The sequence below is a fragment of the Bubalus bubalis genome, chromosome 21 (genome assembly GCF_019923935.1).
Source record: "Bubalus bubalis isolate 160015118507 breed Murrah chromosome 21, NDDB_SH_1, whole genome shotgun sequence".
NCBI lineage: Eukaryota > Metazoa > Chordata > Mammalia > Artiodactyla > Bovidae > Bubalus > Bubalus bubalis.
The window spans coordinates 57,696,468-57,717,244 of record NC_059177.1 but is presented as its reverse complement, the minus strand read 5'-3'; the positions used below and the strand labels follow the sequence as shown (position 1 = coordinate 57,717,244).

Genomic DNA, 20,777 nt, shown 5'->3' with positions numbered 1-20,777 from the left:
TTGGAGTGTCCCAGGTGGCTGCTTCCAGGCACTGATTCCCAACACCCTGGACCCCCACGTGGCCGGGCCTGAGGGCGCCACGGCTGGGGACCCAGCCTGTAGGGCTTCTGGGGAGAAGGGTCCCCCTGACTTTATTAAATAAATTACTTTTATGTCATATTCATAAGCATCATGACAAGTGCTGGTGATACAAATATAAGGAAGACATAGCGTCAATGTTTTAGAATTTTACAGTCTAGTAGGTGAGCCTGTGTGAACATGTAAATTGCATTAAATTTTGGTGGGTTTTTTTCCCAGTTCTATTGAGACTAAATGACATCAGCGTATGAGTTTCAGACGTCCGGTGTCATGGCTTGATTTACACGTATTATGAAACAATTACAAAGATTGGTTCTCTTAACGTCCGTCACTTTGTGTCATGATGCTTATGAATATCAGCTCCCAACTTAAGGGCTCAGAGGGGGGCAGACCTTTGTCTTCTCTTTGGTCCTTCCAGTCCATTTAAGAAATTTGCATGCTTTGCAAACCTGTTCCAGCCCTGCCGAGTCAGGGGAAGGCCCAGGTAAGAACGTTTGATGTCAGGGAAAGTTTGGGGAAAACCTGTAAGCATCTGAAAACCGAGAATTGAAAGTCTGCTCATTCAGTTGTCAGGAAGTGATGGACTTTTCCTGTGGGTCAGGGATCACAGTGGGCCTTGGGTCCCCAGAGATGAGACTCGCTCTGTCTAGCTTAGGAACCGCCTGGCCAGCGGGGAGATGCTGCAAGTCGGGCATCCATTGGCAGGGTCTCTTGAAGATGCTCAGGCACCCAAAGTTCAAAGCGCTTTCCCAGAGGCCTCGAGTGACAAAGCCATGCCAGGTGGGCACAAGACGGGAAGGGTGTGCCGGGTGAGGAAGCCGACCATGGAAGGGCCGGCCAAGCATGACGTGGAGTTTGGGCCCCCAGGGTCCTAGGGGGCTGGGCGGCTGGGCTGCGTGTTCTGGGGGCGAGCAAGGAGCCGCGTGGGTGATGGTCTCGCCTGGTGACCCCAAGGGCCCTGCTGGCTCTTTGCTCACTTTGGGGACCAGCCTGGATCCGAGTCCTTACTTAGTGTTCCCTGATGGCCCTTCAGGGTGCTGACTGTGGAGTTGTTTTCACAGCAGGCTTCTGCACAGGAAGAGAAACAGACAAGCCCAGCCCTCACCCAGACCCGCTTGTAGGAGCATCACGGGCATGGTCAGAGGTCCCAAGAGGAGACCACTCTGATGAGACATCTAACCTCGTTCTGCGGACTCACGGGGTTTTGGGAGGGGATGGTGGTGCCAGGGGGGCTCGGCTGCTGGCTGGACGTAGGACACCGGATGGAGAAAGTGTTTATTTGGTATTTTCTCTGCCTGACAGACCAGCCCTGGGTGTTCACTTCTACCTTTCCCAGCATTTCACTGGATGATGCTAACGACGGGTGCAGTCCGTGTTTGCTGATTAGCTGCACGCAATGCAGGGACAAACTTGCTCCTGCGAGCACAGCCAGGCACACACTGAGGCACTTCCTGGTACCTGCCCTTGGGTAATGTGAGGTGGCCCATTTTACAGATTGTGCAGCTGAGGCCCTGAAGGGAAGAGATGCACCAGACTTGCAGCTGATAAGGGACAGAGTTAGGCTCCAGCTGAAGTCTCTGATGGTGGCTCACAATAGGCAGAAGTAGAACGAGGCAAAGGGTGTTTGGGGAACAGAGTCTTATGGGCGGGGCTGGGGGACGAGGCAGGAGGCTCACTTGTGGGGAATTCAGAGAACAAAGCTGGAGAGGCCAGGTGGGTCCTTCCTCTCCGCTGACCTTAAATACACCTCGGCCACCTGGGGGTCAGCAGGAACCGACTGACCGAACAGAGAGATGAGTCAAGGAAAGGGGTCAACGGGTTTCTCAGGTATTGATAGCTGTGGCCCTGATTTCGGGCATCCTTGCCCCTCCAGGAGGAAAAGGAGTCTTTGTCCGATGGCCCAGGCTCTGCGCAGGGTGAATAAACTGAGTCCCAGGCTGCAGTGCCTGGGACGCTTTGTGGGGGAGCGGGGAGGGTCAGCCCGCTCAGAGGAGGTGGGGGGTGCTCTCAGGGCTGAGATGCAGGCAGGCGGGGGCACCACGTCCAGAAAGGGTGCGGGCTAGCAGACAGCGCCCCTGCACACCCTCCTCTTCCTCTCGTCAGCTCACTGAGATTAGCCCGTCCACAGACCTTAGATCGGGACAGTCTGAGTTTAAAGGGTTAAAAGCTGTTGCTGGCCTGAGGGGCTGGTATTTCCCCAGCCCAGCAGGTGTACAGGATTAAATGGGAAGGTCCAGGCTCAGCACGGTGGCGCGAGGTTGTAGTCACTGCGGTCCTGTGGTTGAGGCCACTGGGTCCTAGTCGTGAAGACATGTGTGACCTGGGCCCGCTCAGGGGACCTGGATTTTAATCCTGTTGCTGTTCAGTCGCTCAGTTGTGTCTGACTCTTTGTGACACGTGGACTGCAGCACACCAGGCTTCCCTGTCCTTCACTATCTCTCAGAGTTTGCTCAAACTCATGTCCGTTGAGTCAGTGATGCCATCCAACCATCTCATCCTCTGTCGCCCCCTTCTCCTCCTGCCTTCATTCTTTCCCAGCATCAGGGTCTTTTCCAATGAGTCAGCTCTTCGCATCAGGTGGCCAAAGTATTGGAGCTTCAGCTTAAGCATCATTTCTTCCATTGAATATTCAGGTTCCTTTAGGATTGACTGCTTTGATCTCCTTGCAGCCCAAGGGACTCTCAAGAGTCTAATCCTAGTTCTAATCCTAGCTGGTGAATTTTCAAAATGACATCCCTACCTCCTACTGGCCTCAGTTTCCTTCTGTGTCAGGTGAGGAGGGGATCCCTCCTAAAATTCAAGATCATGGCCAGGAGATGCCCCAGAGCCCTGTGGTTGAGGACTCGGGGCCCCCAAGTCCTGCCTTTCCTGGCTGGGCAACCTGGTGAAATCGATCCATCTCTCTGAGCCACAGAGGTGGGTAAGATCCTTCATCCCATAGGGTGGTTGGTAAGGACCAGATAAAATACAGAACCCAGGTGCCAGGTGACACCCCAGGGAGCTGGTATTTCTCTCTGGAACTGACTGTGCAGCTGGAGGATTTTTTCCATACATTCGAGGCATTTCAACAGTGCATTTTCGTCTCTTGGGCTCTCTGAAAATGCTTTAAAGTCCCATTACCTTTGGACTAGCTATAGAAGAAAAGTGAGCAGCGATAATCAGTGAAAAGTGATTTAAAGAAGAAAAATATTTAGCATGATTTTTTAAAGTTACTGTTAGCTAGAATCATATCAAGTGCCCAGCAGTGCCAGACACATAATCAGTTCAGTTCAGTTCAATCACTCAGACCTGTCTGACTCTTTGTGACCCCATGGACTGCAGCACACCAGCCTTCCCTGTCCATCACCAAATCCCGGAGCTTGCTCAAACTAGCATCCATTGAGTCAGTGATGCCATCCAACCACCTCATCATCTGTCATCCCCTTCTCCTCCTGCCTTCAATCTTTTTCCTGAGTCAGTTCTTTGTGTCAGGTGGCCAAAGTATTGGAGTTTCAGCTTCAACATCAGTCCTTCCAACGAACACCCAGGACTGATCTCCTTTAAGATGGACTAGTTGGATCTCCTTGCAGTCCAAGGGACTCTCAAGAGTCTTCTCCAATACCACAATTCAAAAGCATCAATTCTTCGGCACTCAGCTTTCTTTATAGTCCAACTCCCGCATCCATACATGACCACTGGAAAAACCATAGCTTTGACTAGACAGATCTTTGTCAGCAAAATCATGTCTCTGCTTTTTAATATGCTGTCTAGGTTGGTCATAGCTTTTCTTCCAAGGAGCAGGAGTCTTTTAATTTCATGGCTGCAGTCACCATCTCCAGTGATTTTGGAGCCCAAAAAATAAAGGCTCTCACTGTTTCCATTGTTTCCCCATCAATTTGCCATGAAGTGATGGGACCAGATACCATGATTGTAGTCTTTGAATGCTGAGTTTTAAGGCAGCTTTTTCACTCTCCTCTGTCATTTTCATTATGAGGCTCTTTAGTTCTTCTTCATTTTTTGCCATAGGGGTGGTATCATCTGCATATCTGAGGTTATTGATATTTCCCCCGGCAATCTTGAATGCAGCTTGTGCTTCATCCAGCCCAGCCGTTTCTCATGAGGTACTCTGCATACAAGTTAAATAAGCAGGGTGACAATATACAGCCTTGACGTACTCCTTTCCCGATTTGGAACCAGTCTGTTGTTCCATGTTCAGTTCTAACTATTGCTTCTTGACCTGCATACAGATTTCTCAGGAGGCAGGTCAGGTGGTCTGGTAGTCCCATCTCTTGAAGAATTTTCCACAGTTTGTTGTGATCTACACAAAGGCTTTGGTATAGTCAATAAAGCAGAAATAGATGTTTTTCTGGAACTCTCTTGCTTTTTCTATGATCCAGAAGATGTTGGCAATTTGATCTCTGGTTCCTCTGCCTTTTCTAAATCCAGCTTGAACATCTGGAAGTTCATGGTTCACATATTGCTGAATCCTGGCTTGGAGAATTTTGAGCATTACTTTACTAGCGTATGAGATGAGTGTGATTGTGCGGGAGTTTGAGCATTCTTTGGCATTGCCCTTCTTTGGAATTGGAATGAAAACTGACCTTTTCCAGTCCTGTGGCCACTGCTGAGTTTTCCAAATTTGCTGGCATATTGAGTGCAGCACTTTAACAACATCATCTTTTAGGATTTGAAATAGCTCAGCTGGAATTCCATCACCCCCACTAACTTTGTTCGTAATGATGCTTCCTAAGGCCCACTTGACTTCACGTTCCAGGATGTCTGGCTCTAGGTCAGTGATCACACCACTGTTGTTATCTGGGTCATGAAGATCTTTTTTGTATAGTTTTGCTGTGTGTTCTTGCCACCTCTTCTTAGTATGTCTGCTTCTGTTAGGTCCATACCATTTCTGTCCTTTATCGAGCCCATCTTTGCATGAAATGTTCCCTTGGTATCTCTAATTCTCTTGACGAGATCTCCAGTCTTTCCCATTCTATTGTTTTCCTCTATTTCTTTACATTGGTCTCTGAGGAAGGCTTTCTTATCTCTCCTTACTATTCTTTGGAACTCTGCGTTCAGATGGGTTTATCTTTCCTTTTCTCCTTTGCCTTTCGCTTCTCTTCTTTTCTCAGCTATTTGTAAGGCCTCCTCAGACAACCATTTTGCCTTTTGCATTTCTTTTTCTCGGGGATGGTTTGATCACTGCCTCCTGTACAATGTCACGAAGCTCCGTCCATAGTTCTTCAGGCACTCTGTCTATCAGATCTAATCCCTTGAATCTATTTGTCACTTGCACTATATAACCATAAGGGATTTGATTTAGGTCATACCTGAATGGTCTAGTGGTTTTCCACACTGTCTTCAATTTAAGTCTGAATTTGGCAATAAGGAGTTCATGATCTGAGCCACAATCAGCTCCCAGTCTTATTTTTGCTGACTGTATAGAGCTTCTCCATCTTTGGCTGCAAAGAATATAATCAATCTGATTTTGGTATTAACCATCTGGTGATGTCCATGTGTAGAGTCTTCTCTTGTGTTGTTGGAAGGGGGTGTTTGCTATGACCAGTGTGTTCTCTTGGCAAAACTCTGTTACCCTTTGCCCTGCTTCATGTTGTACTCCAAGGCCAAATTTGCCTGTTATTCCAGGTATCTCTTGACTTCCTACTTCTGCATTCCAGTCCCCAAAATCTTTTGGGGGTGTTAGTTCTAGAAGGTCTTGTAGATCTTGACACATGATATCAGCCACAATTATTGTTTCCAGGATGTAAGAACAGTTGGAATGAGCACAAAGCGTTGCTATGACAGAGCTTTTCCAGGGTCCTCATTCGCTGGTGCCTGGAAGGAGGCGGGTCGCTTGCCCTAGAGCACCCAGACGGGGGGAGGAAGAGGCCAGGATTACAGCTGAGGAATGGCCACCTTATTCCACTGCAGATGGGCAGGGAGGAGATGGTCAGGGAAGTCTTCCTGGAGGAGGTGGCATTTTGAGGCTGGAGAAGAAGCGGTGATGTGCGTTCCAGGGCCTGGAATGAGCTATAGAAATGCACCAAGCTCTGACAGTCCAGGGCCTCGCAGGTGATGCCGTACAGAGATGGTGAGCGCTGTGAGAAAGGAGACCCCTCTGACCCAAGTTTTGCCAAGAGATGTTCCCAACTGGTGACATTTTTCTGGAGGACGTAGTCTCCAGGCACTCAGTGGTGCTGGAAGGGCCATTGTGACCTCACGAGCAGATATTCTGAGGCCCAGAGCCAAGGTGCCGGACGTCTGTACCATCTCAGATCGCCGATGTGTCCCCTTTCCCAGTGCCTTGGGTGAGTCACCCACACGTTTCCGCCTGCGTCTCTGTTTGCTCACAGAGCCTCTGTCCCCCCAGAGCCACTCTGGGCTGCCTTCTGTGATCCAGGCTTGTGAGGGCTCCGTCAGCGGCGGTTGCCTCGGAGACGGTGTTCAGGGAGACTGCCTCGGAGGGGGAGCAAGGGACAAATGTGGGAGCCCTCCGGGCGCTTCCAGGTTCTAGCCCGGTGGTCCCACTGGGGGCCTGGGGGGAGCAGGGTCTTCCTCAGAGGCATCCAGCTTGGAGCAGGCCATGGCTCCCCTGGCTGGGACTGCTCACCCAGGTCACCCACCCCAGACCACCAGTGGGACCCTCTGTTTACCCACTTCCTCAGCCCAAATCCTTGCCTGATGGAGCCTCTTGGCCCCTGAGCTGACCGCAGGTAGGTTGCTGGGTGAAGAAGCAGGGCCTTCCCTTGGGGTCAGGTGTCTCTGTGGGAGTTGGGCTCTGGAATTCCTGAGCCTGGGAAAGGGGTCCCCGAATCAGTAAGGAGAGGAGCTGGTCCAGGTCCCCCAAACAGTAAGGGCTGGAGGGAAAGGGTGCTAGTTGTGCAGAGCGCAGCGCTGAACCTGGGAGCCTGAAGCTGGTGCCTCCTGGGCCTCAGTTTCCCCACCTGTAAAATGGCACACTGGGTCAGATGCTGCCGCTGAGTTTCACGAACTAGTACGTGCCAGGAGCCGAATTGGCACTAAGGATAGGAGTGGCCCACCCTTGGGCCAGCACACTTACTTCACTTCAGGGCAGTTCTGTGGAAGTGACCATCTGCTCTCACCATAATGTTGTGAAAGAAACATGCTTTTAATACCCACCTCCAGACAGCAAGGCTGTAGTGTCAGAAGGTACTGTGTCTGAGAGCGAGTCCTGGGTGCCTTCTGTTGCAGGCGTGGCCTCCCACCGTGCCGTGGGCTGCAGGCGGTTCTGTCCCGGCTGCCTGGGCCCGGCATTGGGCAGCTCACAGTAGGAGCTCAGGACCGCACCCAGGCCCGCACACCAGGCCCGTGCCTCACCTTCCTGCTGCCGGGCCCTTCCTTGAGACCAGCCCCCTCCCCTTCTGGCCTCGGTCTCCTCATCTGTAATCTCCGGGCAGCGGCTCCCGGGCTGACCTGTCACCCAATGTTGGCCAGAAGCGGGGTCTTGGATACCCAGGGACCTCCAGCTAGGACCCTTCAGGTTTCTAGGTTCTCACGAGCTGAGGGATCACAGAATCTGATTTCTGCAGCTTCAGCCGTCCTGGGGTACATGGGTGAGGCCACCTCTCCCTTGAGAAGATTTTCTTCTCAGCTGCCCAGGGTCTCCGGCCGTGATCGGGGTATGGAGGGGGCTGCTCGGCCCCCGTTTGAGTAGCTTGGTGTGCAGTTCCTGACGTGGTGGTTGGGTGACGCTGCAGCCCCTTTCTTTTCAGCAGCAAAGGCCGTGTCCCCTGTAATGTCCGCCTCCCCTGCTTGGCAGGTGCCCCCACCCCAGGGTCCAAAGGGTGCCGCCTGAGATGCACTCCAATCCCACCCCAGTACTAGGCCAGGGAGGTGAGGAGGTGTCCACAGCCAAGCTCAGATCCCAGGGAGCACCCACACAGGGCCCCTCAGTCCCGCCTTCCACCTATGGGATGGGAGAAGTTGGAAGCGGGGTGGTAGGTGATGCCCCGAGCCTCAGAGCTGGCTGGCGCTGGGCCTGGCTCCTTGGCATAACTGTCAAATCCCCAGCAGGCCTGGGAGACAGCCCACAGGGCCCTGGCCGTGAGTCTAGGCTGCCTCGGGTCTCAGGGAGGCTGTAGAGGACTTTGCTCACCGTCCTGACCACGTCCAGCATGCACGTGGTCCAGGTGCTGCTCTAAGCGGTCTGTACATACCTGTCGTCTCATCTCAGCGGCCCTAAGAGGCAGGCCCCGCCCCTGCCCCCGTTCTACATGTGGGTAAACTGAGGCACAGAGGGTGTGTTGACGCTGTCCATTTTCTACTTCCCTGAGGGCAATAGGGCTGTGTGTGTGCACGGGAGGGACAGGACACTGCCCCTCCAGGCGGGGTCTCCTGGTCAGAGGGTCCAAGCCACACCCTGGAGAGGGCAGGCCTTGCCTTGATCAAGCATCTGTCATAGGCCAGACTGGCCCTGCAAGGTTCTGGGCTTGATCGGGGGGAGAGGGGACAGGCACCTGAGGGACCCGGGTTTCTTTCAGGCAGGCCCCACCTGCTGCCACTTGGAAAACAGTGACTGGCAGGGCGACGGCCAGAGGGGTCCCCAAGTCCTAGGCAGTGTGCCTTGCACGCCCTGTCCTCGGAGAAGCGGCCCGAGGTCCGCTCGGCTGGACTCTGCCCTTCACCAGGCCTCACAGCCAGCTCCCAGCTTCCTGTGCGCGTGCCCCTCGCCCATGTCGGGGGCTCTCAGAGGCTCGTGCCCCCCAGGATCCCACGTGCCCACTCAGCTCCCTGCCCCAGAGGCCCCAGTGATGACCGCCGGCTCTCATCTGCAGCTCAGGCCCCTTTTCACTGAGCAAGCGGGTAACACGGAGCGCTGGCCTCGCCCTGGGCTCAAGCCCGGCTGCCTGCCACTCACGGGGTAATCTTGGGCCAGTCCTGGCTCCTCTCAGAGCCTCCGTTTCCTCCTCTGCAGAATGGGGCAGAAGTACCCTTCGCCCAGAACACAGTAAGGAGCAGTGACAGTAGAAATATCAGGTCTGGGGCAGATGGTTTTTGGGGGTGGCCCAGGGCTGGCAGAGATGAAACCCAGCCCCCCGCTGCTCAGCCTGGCAGAGGAGACCACATACGTGTGCAGACACACACACGCTCACGTGTGTTGTCATCGCTGAGTCCGTTTCATAGGCTGGTTTTCTTTTGCATTTTCCCAAGAGCCTCCCAGTCCATTAGCACCGCTGTCCCTGGCCTCATATGATGCTAAGATTCACCTGGGGGCTGCTTTACCAGCGTTGAAGGTTCAGTCACTAGGGGGACCTGGGAGGTGCCTGCCTGTTCAGCCAGCGCTCCAGGTGACGCCGATGTTCAGACACCCATGAGGGTCCCGGGCATCTGCTAGCCCTGCCCCAGAGCCCAGAGACATCACCCAGGGACGGCTGCACAGATTAGGAGGCCCATTTTACAGGAGAAGAAACTGAGGTTTCCCGAGAAGACCTTTGAACTTTGTCAAAAGCTGCACAGTTCTGAACAAGAGCCCAGCGCCTGGGGAATGTGGGTATGGGGGTGCGGGGGAGGGTGACTCTGGCCCGAGGAGGGGAGGGAAAGAGTGGGATGGGCATGAAGGGCTTCCTGGAGGAGGTGACATTTGAGCCAGGTCTTTCAAGGTAGGTGGGACCCACCTGAACCTGAGGGAACCCACAAGCAGAGCATAGAGGGGAAGCGGGTATTGCTGGGGGGAACGAGGCGGCCCCGGGATCCATCAGGACCAGAGAGGGGAAGGTGTCAGAGCCTGGGGATGGGGCGTCTAACAGGCCTTGGGTTCTGGTGGGGAAGCGTGGATGACAGTGAGTCCCCTACGTTCCAACCTTCCGGCTGCAGACCTCCACAGAGGCACACGCGCGTGCGCACGTCCAGCCGCGTGAGTTGAGTTCTTGCGTCTGGTGAACGCTGGCACGGGCGTGCTTCCTCCACCAGCGGCTGGGCTCCCGTGCCCTTCACGGCCCTACACAGACCAGGCTGCCTTCGCCCCCTCCCCCACCCATAGCTCTTCTTGCCCGTTGGCCCGGTGCCCACCGCTCTGTGCCAGCTGTTGCCCTGGGCTACTGTGCCTTTCAGGGTACTGTACCGTAAGGTTAGAAACCTCTCCTTTAGTTTTTGCATTGTTTTTTATGCAGTATTTGTGTGAAGAGTCTCACACGCCTATTACAGTGTAGTTCTGTATAGCCTATTATGTTAGCTGTGTTCCTAGGCTAACCGTGTGGGACTCATGAACAAATTGGACTTGGGAATGCACTCTCGGAACTGAACTCCTTCACAGGCAAGGGGACTTTGTTCTCCGAGCAGCTGGGAGCCACCGATGGTTCTTGAGCTGAGGGCGACATGGCAGGCCGGGTTGCGGGGCGTGGGGGGTGGTCTGCCAAAAACAAGCTTGGCTAAGCCGGTGGGAACAGAGCTCCAGACACGCCTCTGGGGAGCCCCCAGTGGCCAGCGGGGGGCCTTGTCTTGGGGCGCTGTGTGAGCGGAGGCCTAAGGGGATCGCAGTGAAAAGGTCGGGGCTGTGGCGGCTATCTGTCTGGGCTGCCTGGGAGGTGGTCTGCGCGTGTGGGAAGGCCACAGGGGAGGGTCAGGCCTCCCCGGAGCCCGCCGCCGCCCGCGCCGGAGTGGATTTTAATGCTGCCCTTCTCTTGTAGCCCAGCAGTAGCTGCTCTTAGTCACCATCTTGTAGCCCTGGAAGTCGCCACCGCTGCCGCCGCACCAACATTCGCCACCCTGACGGTGTTAGACACGAACGCCGTCCACCCAGGTTTGGAATAAGGCCCTCACTCTCCGCCTCTGGCCTCCACTGGGTTGGGGGTGTGAGGAGCCCGTCTGTGTCTCCTGCGGCTGATCCGCTGTGGGTCCGGGGCCTCAGTTTTTCCATCTAGAAAGTGGGCTCACGTTCACGCCTGCCACGACCCCTAAGGCCCCACCTGGAGCCTTCGACGTGTGTGCAGGGTCCTCCCGAGGGACCCCCAGCACTGGGGCAGACCCTCAGGGGGACCAGGGAGAACTCACTTCAGATCCTCTTCAGAAGATGCTCAGAGAACATACCGTTTAATGAAAATCGATATCCTGCAGGCTTGGGGCTCATCCCTCAGTGTAAGGCAAAGTTTGTGGGGTTCTTACCCTTTGGGGGGTCCTGTGCTCAGATGCTGGGGACACACACCCCCCTCTGTCCCTAGTGGAGGGTGCGTGTGGCCCGTCCTCCCCTGGCCCTGCCCGTGTCCTGAACACCTGCTCCTTTTTTTTTTTAGCTTTTATTTATTTATTTTGGTCACGCTGGGTCTTCGTTGCTGTGTGGGCTTCTCTCCAGCCGTGGCGAGCGGGGACTACTCTCTGTTGCGGCTCCCGGGTTTCTCATCCTGGTGGCATCTGTTTGCAGAGCATGGGCTCTGGGAGCACGGGCTTGGGTAGTGGCGACACCCGGGCCTCTGTTGCTCCAGGGCACGTGGGGTCTTCCCGGACCGGGGATCGAACCCGTGTCCCTGCCTTGCCAGGCAGATTCCTACCCACCGCACCACCAGGGATGTCCCTGAACGTCTGCTCTTGCCCTTTGCTCCGTCTTTGCTCCCTCGCCCTCGTCAAGGCGGCCACACAGCTGCAAGGTGGGAGAGCTTTACTCCCGCACCGAGGGTCCCCCACGTCCTGAGCCCCAGATGTTCCATCTGACAGATATCCGTGTTTGTCGAGCCTCGTGCTGTGAGTGGGGGAGCAGGCCCAGGGAGTGTGGGGCAGAGGCGGTGTAGCCTGTGCCGTCCGGGAAAGTGCCAGGGGGAGACCGGGGATCCGCCAGACCACCGTCTGGGGAGGTTGCCTGTGGGTTACGCAGGGAAAAGTGTGCCGGGTCAAGGGAACAGCAGCAGCCAAGGTGTGGAAGCGTGGGAAGGCTTGGGCTGCGTGGTTCAGAGGCCCTGGCATCTTGGTGGGGACTCTGGGTGTTGGAAAGTGGGAGTGTCAGCTGCTCAGTCGTGTCCGACTCTTTGCGACCCCATGGATTGTATGAAGCCCACCAGGCTCCTCTGTCCATGGGCTTCTCCAGGCAAGGCATTCTGGAGTGGGTGGCCATTTCCTTCTCCAGGGGATCTTCTCGACCCAGGGTCCAAACTCAGGTCCCCTGCCCTGCAGGCAGATTCTTTACCATCTGAGCCCCCAGGGAAGCCCTGGGTGGTGGAGGATACGTGAAACATAACTTCCAGGCCCAGAAAGCGAAAGCGCAGGCAGCCAGCCCCTGCCCTCTGCGGTGGGGGCGGCCGTGCTAGTGGGTGACCCCCTCTGCTGCGCTGAATCGCGGGCTGTTTGATTCCCCAGGCAGCAACCTCTCCTTGAAGCGAGGCAGAGGTGAAACGTGGAGCTGGGTGAGGAGGAGAAACATGGTTAAAAGAGGAACAGTGAGGACGGGGAGCTTGTTTACAAACACGGGTGAGCTGGGAGTTGTCCTCCCCGCAGGCCGCACGTGATGACTCCGAGGCTGACGGCCGTGACTTGCTGAAGGCCTTGCTGCAAACACACGGCCCCCGCGGGTGTCCCCGGGGCTGTGACTTCCGGCAGAACCCCGGGGACAGGGTCGGGGTGGCCGGCTCCGAGCGGGCGGGGGCCACAGGTGAGCCCTCAGCTGGCCCTGGTCTGTCTGTCTGTCCCCGCATCTGTGCAGAGCCGGGGAGCGGCCGCCCTGTGCGCTCTCTTAGCCGGCAGGGTGAGATGCAGGCGGCTTTAGGGGTTCTTCCAGCTTGAAAGGGGAAGTGTTTTGAGAAAATGGAAACCGAGCCTTTCTTTGTTTTCTGACATCTCCTTTTCTGTGGCCTCCAGCAAGGATGCCTGGTTCAGCAGCGCCCATCTAGGGATCGTGGTTGACCCGCTACACCCCGACTTCCGGCAGAGCCTGGGGCGGGGAGGGTGCGGGGGGAGCCGGGGAGGCAGGCGGGGGAAAGAGTGACAGGCCTGTGGCGGGTGAGTCAGGGCCAGGAGGCCGTTGCCTGCTGACTCACCGCCCCCCAGGCGCCAGGACAGGCCCCTGAGCCCCCGCAGCGGCAGCACCCTCCGCTTCACCCGAGCGGCGGTCACGGCCCGTCCTGGCAGTCTCCAGGGTGGCACTGGGGCCCGAGCCCCCGCTCCCCCCCGAGACAGATCCCTGCAGCCTGGCTGTTCCTGAAGCCGCACCTTCCCCCAGGGGGTCCAGTCCGGCCGGCCGCAGTCCTCGGAGGCTCACTCGTAGCAGACACCTGACTGTGTCCTCCTCCTGAACTGACGACTGTTTCTGCGACATCGTGACAAAATGAGCCCCCGCGTCCCTGGAGACTAGCATCCTGAGGGCAGGAGAGGTGGTCAGGCTCAGTCCAGGCAGGGCCCTTCCTGGAAGGGGCCCCGGGGAAGTGACATGTCCCTGGAACCTACAGATGGTGTAGCGTCCAGGCTAACCCTGGTTCTTGCCAGTCCTGTGGGCTTTACCCGCCACGGAGGGGACAGGGGTCCAGCCTCACAAGGGCGAGTTCTCCTCTGGGTCCCCCGCGTTACGGCCCTTGGCCACGGGGTGGCAGTTCCAGCCGCCCACCCTTGGTCAGCCCCTGTTTGCCGAAGACAGTGTCAGCCCGTCTCAGCGGTGCTCCACTCGCCCTGAGGAGACTGGCGGCTCTGGGGCTTGAGGGCTCGGGACTCAGGGCCCCACTAGAAATTCCCTCCTGGGAGCATCTTACAGAGCAAAGCCCAGCACAAGCTCGAATCCCTCTCAGGGTGAAAGGGAACCAGCCCGTGTCCCTAGAGCAGCCCAAAGCTCTCCGCCCCGGGCAGTTCCACATTCCGAGCTGGCCTTCGCCATGGCCCGTGTGGCTCTCTCCACACACACCGTCCCTGCCCAGAGAACCCCGCTTACTCCCCGGATGTTTGCCGTGCAGTTCCCAGCTTCAGTGCGGTCGGAAGTGCAGACCCTGAATCCTGTTGCTGTGTGACTTTGGGCAAGCAATTCTCTCTGAGCCTCATACCTTCATCCAGGCTCGTAAGAGGAATAGATGCCTTGGTTCCAGAAAGGGCTTAGCACAGGGCCTGCCCAGAGAGAGGCAGGCTTGAGGGAGCGTCTGCTGTTACAAAACCTTACCTGCTCGGGGTGGGGGTGGGCAGGGGGAGCGGGGTGGGGGCGCTCGGGGGGGCGGGGGGGCGGGCCCTGACTCCCCGTGTCCTCATCCTCCTGCTTATTTATCTTGTCTTCCGCAGCCCAGGTCCTGTGGTAAATATTTACTCGTGTGTGTGTGTGTGTGTGTGTGTTTAGCGTCTGGGTCCCCTTCTGGAATGTCAGCTCTGGGGCTCACCTCTGGGCCTGGGCCCTGAGCAGCGCCTGGCACCCAGTGGAGGAACTGGGTCAGTTTCCTCCCTGCTCACCAGAGCTGCCCACGCTTCCCTCCTCCCCAGACACTGTTGGCCCGCAGAGCTGCACCTAGAACCAGCCCCAGCCCTCTTTGACTCCTCGCCTACTGCCCTGCGCCCTGACTCAGCGGCCTCCAGGGCCAGCGCCTGAGGGCCCGTGTCTGCGGCCTGTTGGGTGCCCAGCGGCCCTTCCCCTCGAGGGCAGCGCTGGCTGTCCCGCCCCCGCCCGCCCAGCCACAGAGAGCGGCCTGCCCGCCGCGCCTTCCGCCCTGCCCCCAGCAGGCCTGGTAATGGGGAAGAAGGCTGTACCTCGGGCCCACATCCTGCCCCCCCCCACCACCCCTGTGTTGTCCTAGAGGCCAGCCCTCTGCAGAACCAGCTCACCCTCGCCCACTTTTTCCTCTGCAAAGCACAGGTGGAGAAACACTACCCGCTCTAACTACAGGCCTCTACCCTGTGCAGAGGCCGCCTTGTCCTGGGGTGGCACCGCCCGCCTGGAATCAGGGGCGAGTCTCGGCCTGGCCTGGTGGCCTGTGCCCCGGGCCACCTCCCCACCCCCCCGCCCTGTTCTGAGCCTCAGTTTCCCAATCTGTGAAATGGGGAGGCTCCGCGAGGCTGGGGGCGAAGTCAGCACTCCTGCAGGTTGAAGGCTGAGGCTGAGCCAGTCTCGGGGTGCTCTCAGCAGAGTGGGGGCTCTCCGGGGGGGTAGACGTGAGCCTCCATGGGGGGTGGGGAGGGCCGCGCCCACAGACGCTGAGCCCAGGAGGTCACAAAGCCTGTGCCCAGTAGCTGCCGTGCGGAGAACAATTCTCCGGGCAGAACTCACTTTCACTAGGACCGCAGAGTCCTCGCTCATTGTTTCGACCTGGTTCCTGGCAGAACAATGCTGGGCTTCCTGGATGACCTCAGGGGGGCGAGCCATTGGACCTCGGAGGCCGGCTGGTCAGCTTCTCCAGCCGAGCCTGTCCTGCCCTTCGCCACTGCTGCCTTGGGTGACCAGGAACAGTGGTCTGGCCAAAGAGGACAGGCTGGGCGCCGGGCCCACAACGGCGTGTTGTAGCCGTTGGAAGCTGTATGTGCACAAACGCCTCCGATTCACTACCTCTTGAGAATTTGGAGGGTCTGGCCCCAGTGGCCTCAACCCCAAAGGCCTCGACCACGGTGGCTGGACTTGAGAACTGCCGCCTGGAGCCCAGACTCCCATATTCTGCAGGCCCTTTCCCCCCGGACCCCGTCCCTGCCAGGTCCCCGGAGGCCTTTGAGCCCCTGTCACGCTTGAGTTAGCCTGAGTTAGGAATGGATAACCAAGACAGAAGGATACAGACCACAGGCTTCAAACAAATGATTGGATCTTTAAAAGGTGTACCTCTTCATGGAAAAGAATTTTTTAAAACCCTTTAAAATTAATTTTCGCTTTCTTTTCAAAAACAGCTATCCCTAGTATTGAAATAGTGCTCTCAGCACGCCTCTTCTTTGTTCTGGCGCTTAGTTGTAAACATTCTCCAGGGCCAGGATGGTATGTATGCAGCGTGCTGGGGCAGACAGTACTTTAACTGATCCTAGGCAGCCTCATCACTGAGCCCGTGGGGTCAGTGCTCAGAAGAGCCCCTTCAGAGCTTATCAGAGAAGTTCAGGAGACTCTTCCTGTCTGCCAGAGGAAGCCTGCAGTCCGTGGCTCCGCTCGCCCTGCCCCAGCCTTTGAGCCGAACCCTGTGACCCTGGGCGCTGACTGTTGCCCCAGTCCCCAGGCCCGGCCCCGTCAGTCTCTGCCCTGTGGCCCTCACTTCCCCGTTTGTCTTCACCTACTTCTCTAATCTGTCAGCCCGGCCCGGTAGCTTGAAGCCGACCATAAAAGCACCAGACCTGATTTCCCTTGTGACCAATCTAGAGCGAGGGATCCGAAACAGCTGAGCGGTTGAGAACGTGGACTTGAGAGGCCAAAAGAGACCTGGGAGCCATGGGAGGCTCCGGCGGCCTTTCCCTTGCTGTGTGACCCCGGGCAAGTAAGGTCACCACTCTGCGCCTGGTCACCAAGAGGCACCCGTGGGTGCGGTTAACTCCGAAAATGCTGGATAAATGTGCACGCTAGGCAAGTGTGCGTGCCACGAGCACCGTCAGCGGAGCTCCGTCTCTTTTCCTTTCCTTTAAACACTCAGGGTGCCACGTAAGGGAATAACGTCCCAGTGTGGCCAGTGTTTTCTTCAATAACAGCTAATGTTTATTGATCACTTATATGTCCAGGCACCGTGCGCCCATGTCTTACAGGCGTCGTTCTGTTAGATTGCTATGAGGCGAGTTTTGGGTTTAACCCCGTGTTTTAACCAGTGCGGAAACTGAGGCACAGAGAAGGCTGTTAGTTGCCCCAGGTCACACGGCTGAGTCGCGGCCTCTGTGAGTCCAGAACACCGGCTCTGAAGCGATTGATGGAAAGAGGAAGGGAGAGAGGAGGCGGGACCCCTGCTCTGGAAAGGGCCGGCAAGGGGTCCAGTCGTGCGCTTCTTTCCACGGTTTCCCAGTGGGCTGGGGGCCGTGCAGCTGGCAGGCTCCCGACCTGGGAGATGAATGGCTCTGTGTCCAGCTCCCCACCTCGTACTGGGATCCTGGGAGTCGCTGGCCTAACCCCCCAGAGGTCAGGCCCAGAGATCGATCGAATAGCCTGGCTGTGCTCTAGGCCCTTTTAGGGTGGGGGAAGTACCCCAAAAAGGAAACAGAAGAAGTCCCTGCCCTCTTACTTTAAAAACTTGTAGGGATTCCTGAGGGTCAGGTCTGTGACCTGGCTCCCTGTCTTTGAGGAGAGAGCTGGGTGGGACACTGTTAACTTGAGAAGGTTCCGATTCTGCAGGGAAGGGCGAGGCAGAGAACCCCCCAGCTTCTGAGCACAGTTGAGGGGAGGGCCCACAGCAAGACACAGCTGGCTAGCGCAGGGGCACTCGCGGTCCCCAGCCCCCCGCCAGCTCCGCAGACCTTTCCTCCTGGCTTCACTGTCCCCATTGGCAAACCCTGCAGAGGCCCCGTAAGCTTCGCCCTGGTGCCTCTAGCCCTGGGCACACCAGCTGGGCACTCTGCTGCCAGCCTCCTTCCACTCACTTCCCTGCTTGCACCTCCACTCCCCGTTCGGAAAACGGCCCTAAAAATTCCTGCTGCAGTGCTGAGGGTGTTTGAGGAAGGAATAGAAAACTGTTTATAGGCAGCTCAGCCCAGATTTCAAGGACTCCAAACTCTGGTAGCTTGAAATTAGGAGGAAGCTAAGGAGCGTCTTGGAACCCCACAGCGTTGCTGGCGCAAGGTGAAATCTGAGTGCGTGCCCCAGTGGACGAGGTGACGTGCAAATCCGTCTTCAGGTACAGCTGGTTCTGGCCTCCACCCAGGCTACGGGGCACTAGGAGCCTCGTGTGGGAGTCTGGTCCCAAAGCCTCTGTGTTCAAGTGGATTCTCTGATCACTTGTAGCTGTAATAAGCAAAGAGGAAGTTCTTAAAATGGGGAATCATGTATCACGGCCGCTGCAGAGTAGCCCTGGGCCTGGCGCCAAGGGAAACAGCACTTGGCCGGCAAGGCGGCGGGCCGCTGGGCCGCCCGCAGGGCGGGCTCGCCCCCAAGTGCTTCCTGCAGCAGGGGGCGCGCGCTTGGCGGGTGATGGGCAGCAGTGAGCGAGCCGCACGGGGAGTCTGCCGAGATGGACGGGCCGGACTGGCCAAGGGACGCTGAGGGCAGAGCTGGGGGCCCCAAAACACCATGATCGCCGTCGCGCCCGGCTTCGTGACTTCAGGAGCGTCACTTGGCCTCTCTGGGCCCTGCTGATCTCGCCCTGTGTAGGACCAGGGCCCTCCATACCCCAGGGGCAGAGTGGACCCTGTGATAGTTAAAGCGGGGACGATGGTGGTGATACCGGCGTGCACGCTTGTGCTCGGTCACTCGGTGCTGTCTGCCGCTTTGCGGCCACGTGGACTGTAGCCCACCCAGCTCCTCTGTCCGTGGGGAGTCTCCAGGCAAGAATACTGGAGCGATTTGCCATGTTCTCCTCTAGGGGCTCTTCCTGACCCAGGGATCAAACCTGCGTGTCTGATGTCTCCTGCGTTGGCAGGCAAATTCTTCACCACTGAGCCACCTGGGAAGCCCAGGAATACTGGCAGATAACTAGTGGAGGGGTATCTGCCGCGGGCACCCCCACAGCATCCCTGTGAGGTGGCCACAGTTATCCCTCTTCACACTTGAACACACTGACCCAGAGGGGTTGAGCAACTTGCCTGAGGTCACTCAGCTGGGAAATGGCCCTCAGCTTCCAGGCCGAGGCTCATGCTTTGATTCCTGCAGGGCCAGGCTGCCTGCAGAGGGCCTGAGGCCTCCATCCAGGGAGTCTGAGGCTGAGGAGTGGGCTGAACACAAAGCGGTTCCGTGGGGCCAGCGTCCCAAAGAAAGGCTGTGGCGGGGAACGTGTGTCTTCTGCTAGGAGAGACAGAGCGTTGGGTAGGAGGGCATTGGGATCTGAAAGTGCTTTGTGAGTTGCTTCCAGCTGCGGTTTTTGAGAACAGAGTGTTGGGGTGGGGTGGGCAGAGTAGCAGCAGGGGGGACCCGAGCGGAGTCTGCAGGGGATGCCCGTGGAGGGCTGTGGGGCCTGCGCCTGCTGGTTGCCAGGGTGATGGAGACACGTGGGTGGATGCCAGGAACATACAGGAGGCCACATCTGCGGGTCGTGCTGCTGTGGGCTTCCACGGGCTCGGGGCCGGTTGGACGCTCCAGAGGGGCTTGGAAAGAGCCCCCCTCCGAGGGGGAGTCGGGGTTGCCTGCCCGCGGGTCTGACCTCGTCCGGGCATGCGTGCGTCTCGAGTAAAGCGTGGGCAGGGCTGGGCTGTGTGTTCCCGAAGGCCAGTGAACTTGTGATGGGGGCAGCCACAGGTGGGGGGGCGGTCCCTGGACACCTAAGAAATGAGGAGTGGGGGGACCCCAGAACACCAGGACGTGACGGGCCTTACCACTGCTCCTGGTTCAGCTACAGGCGTCAGTAAGATGAGTTCCTGAGTGTGGAAAAGAGGGGTTGGAAGTCTTATCTTACGTGGAACCAGAGAGCCTGGAGCCAAGTGGCTCAGGGAACTTGTTTTTTTGCCCCCTGCCTCACGTTTCAGGCCTTCCCAGGGGGCACTAGTGGTAAAGAACCTGCCTGCCAATGCAGGAGACATAAGAGACGCAGGTTTGATCCCTGGGTCGGGAAGATCCCCTGGAGGAGGGCACAGCAACCCACTCCAGTATTCTTGCCTGGGAAATCCCATGGACAGAGGAGCCTGGCGGGCTACGGGTCCAGAAAGTTGCAAAGAGTTGAACATGACTGAACCGACTTTGCACGCACACGTTTCCCGAGGGTTCTCTAGAGCCAGAGGGGGCCATGGGCCTGGGCCCAGAGCGCTGAGCCAGGACTCAGGGTGGCTTTCGCAAGCGCCCACAGGCTGTATGAGCAGCCGCCGGTCACCACCCCCTCCGCCTGGCTGACCTGGTGAAGTGCCTTCCGGCCCCAAGATCCAAGGAGAGCCCGAAAGGGCGGCACCGGCCCGTCTTGATGAGGAGACTCCGGGGTCATTCCCTGGAAAACATCTCTACCAGGAGGGAGTGGAGTCCCACATCCTCCAATTATGCTGCCGTCCAGCCGGGCCACAATGGGCCCAGAGATAACCATCGGGGGCTGCAGAGCTCCGTGCTGGAACAATGCTGGCCGCTCGGGCTATTTTTACAGTAGCCGTGCGCTCGGCAGAACCCCACGTCGCCCCAGGGGAGCAGGCGAAGAAAGGCCTGCGGATGCCCCGCCGTCTGCGCTCCGGGAGACAGAGGAAGGCCCAGTGAGCCGCCCGGCGGCTCCAGGAAGCCTTTTCTCGGTCTGCTCACTGCCAGATAGTGAAACAATCGGGGTCCCCCACCCCGAGCCAGGGAGAGGAAGGAGGCATGGGGGAAGCGGGGATTCTGTTTTGCTTGCGTGCTTCTCCTCCTCCGAGCACGGCCCCGGAGGGCCTGGCTGCAGGGGCCGGGGCCAGGGGCAGGCCGGCGTTCCCTGCTCGCCTCCCCTGGTCCTTGGCAGTAGTCACCTGGCCCGGCCGGACCTCCTTCAGACCCCGCGGTATCACAGGGTTGGAAAGCAGCAGAGTTGGGGGGGTGTCACTGGGCCCCAGCTACCTGTGTACCTACTCTGGGAGCCATCGACCCAGCCGTCCTTAGCTGACGACCTACTGTGCGCCAGCTCGGGACACCCAGCCATGGGCAAGGCAGGTCCCGGTGCCCTGCAGCCTCTGTTCTAGTCGAGGAGGAGACTGTTAGCAAGGAAGCAACCAAGGCATTTTCAGCTAGTGCCACCCTAACTCAGTGCAGACTCAGATGCCCCTGGACAGGTCCA

The 20,777-nt window shown here is 57.7% G+C and overlaps 1 protein-coding gene across 4 annotated transcripts in view; it reads left to right on the top strand.

Annotated features, from left to right (window-relative positions):
- SLC6A6 (solute carrier family 6 member 6) overlaps positions 1–20,777 on the top strand; it is an 83,893-nt gene that overhangs the window by 23,799 nt on the left and 39,317 nt on the right. For 2 of the 4 annotated variants that reach the window (XM_044934240.2, XM_045163993.1), the window contains exon 1: positions 10,701–10,813. The exons of the other annotated variants lie outside the window; for them this stretch is intronic. The gene's annotated coding sequence lies outside the window, so the exon portion shown is untranslated. Of the gene's footprint in view, positions 1–10,700; positions 10,814–20,777 lie in introns of those variants that run through there. 4 annotated transcript variants of the gene reach the window in all.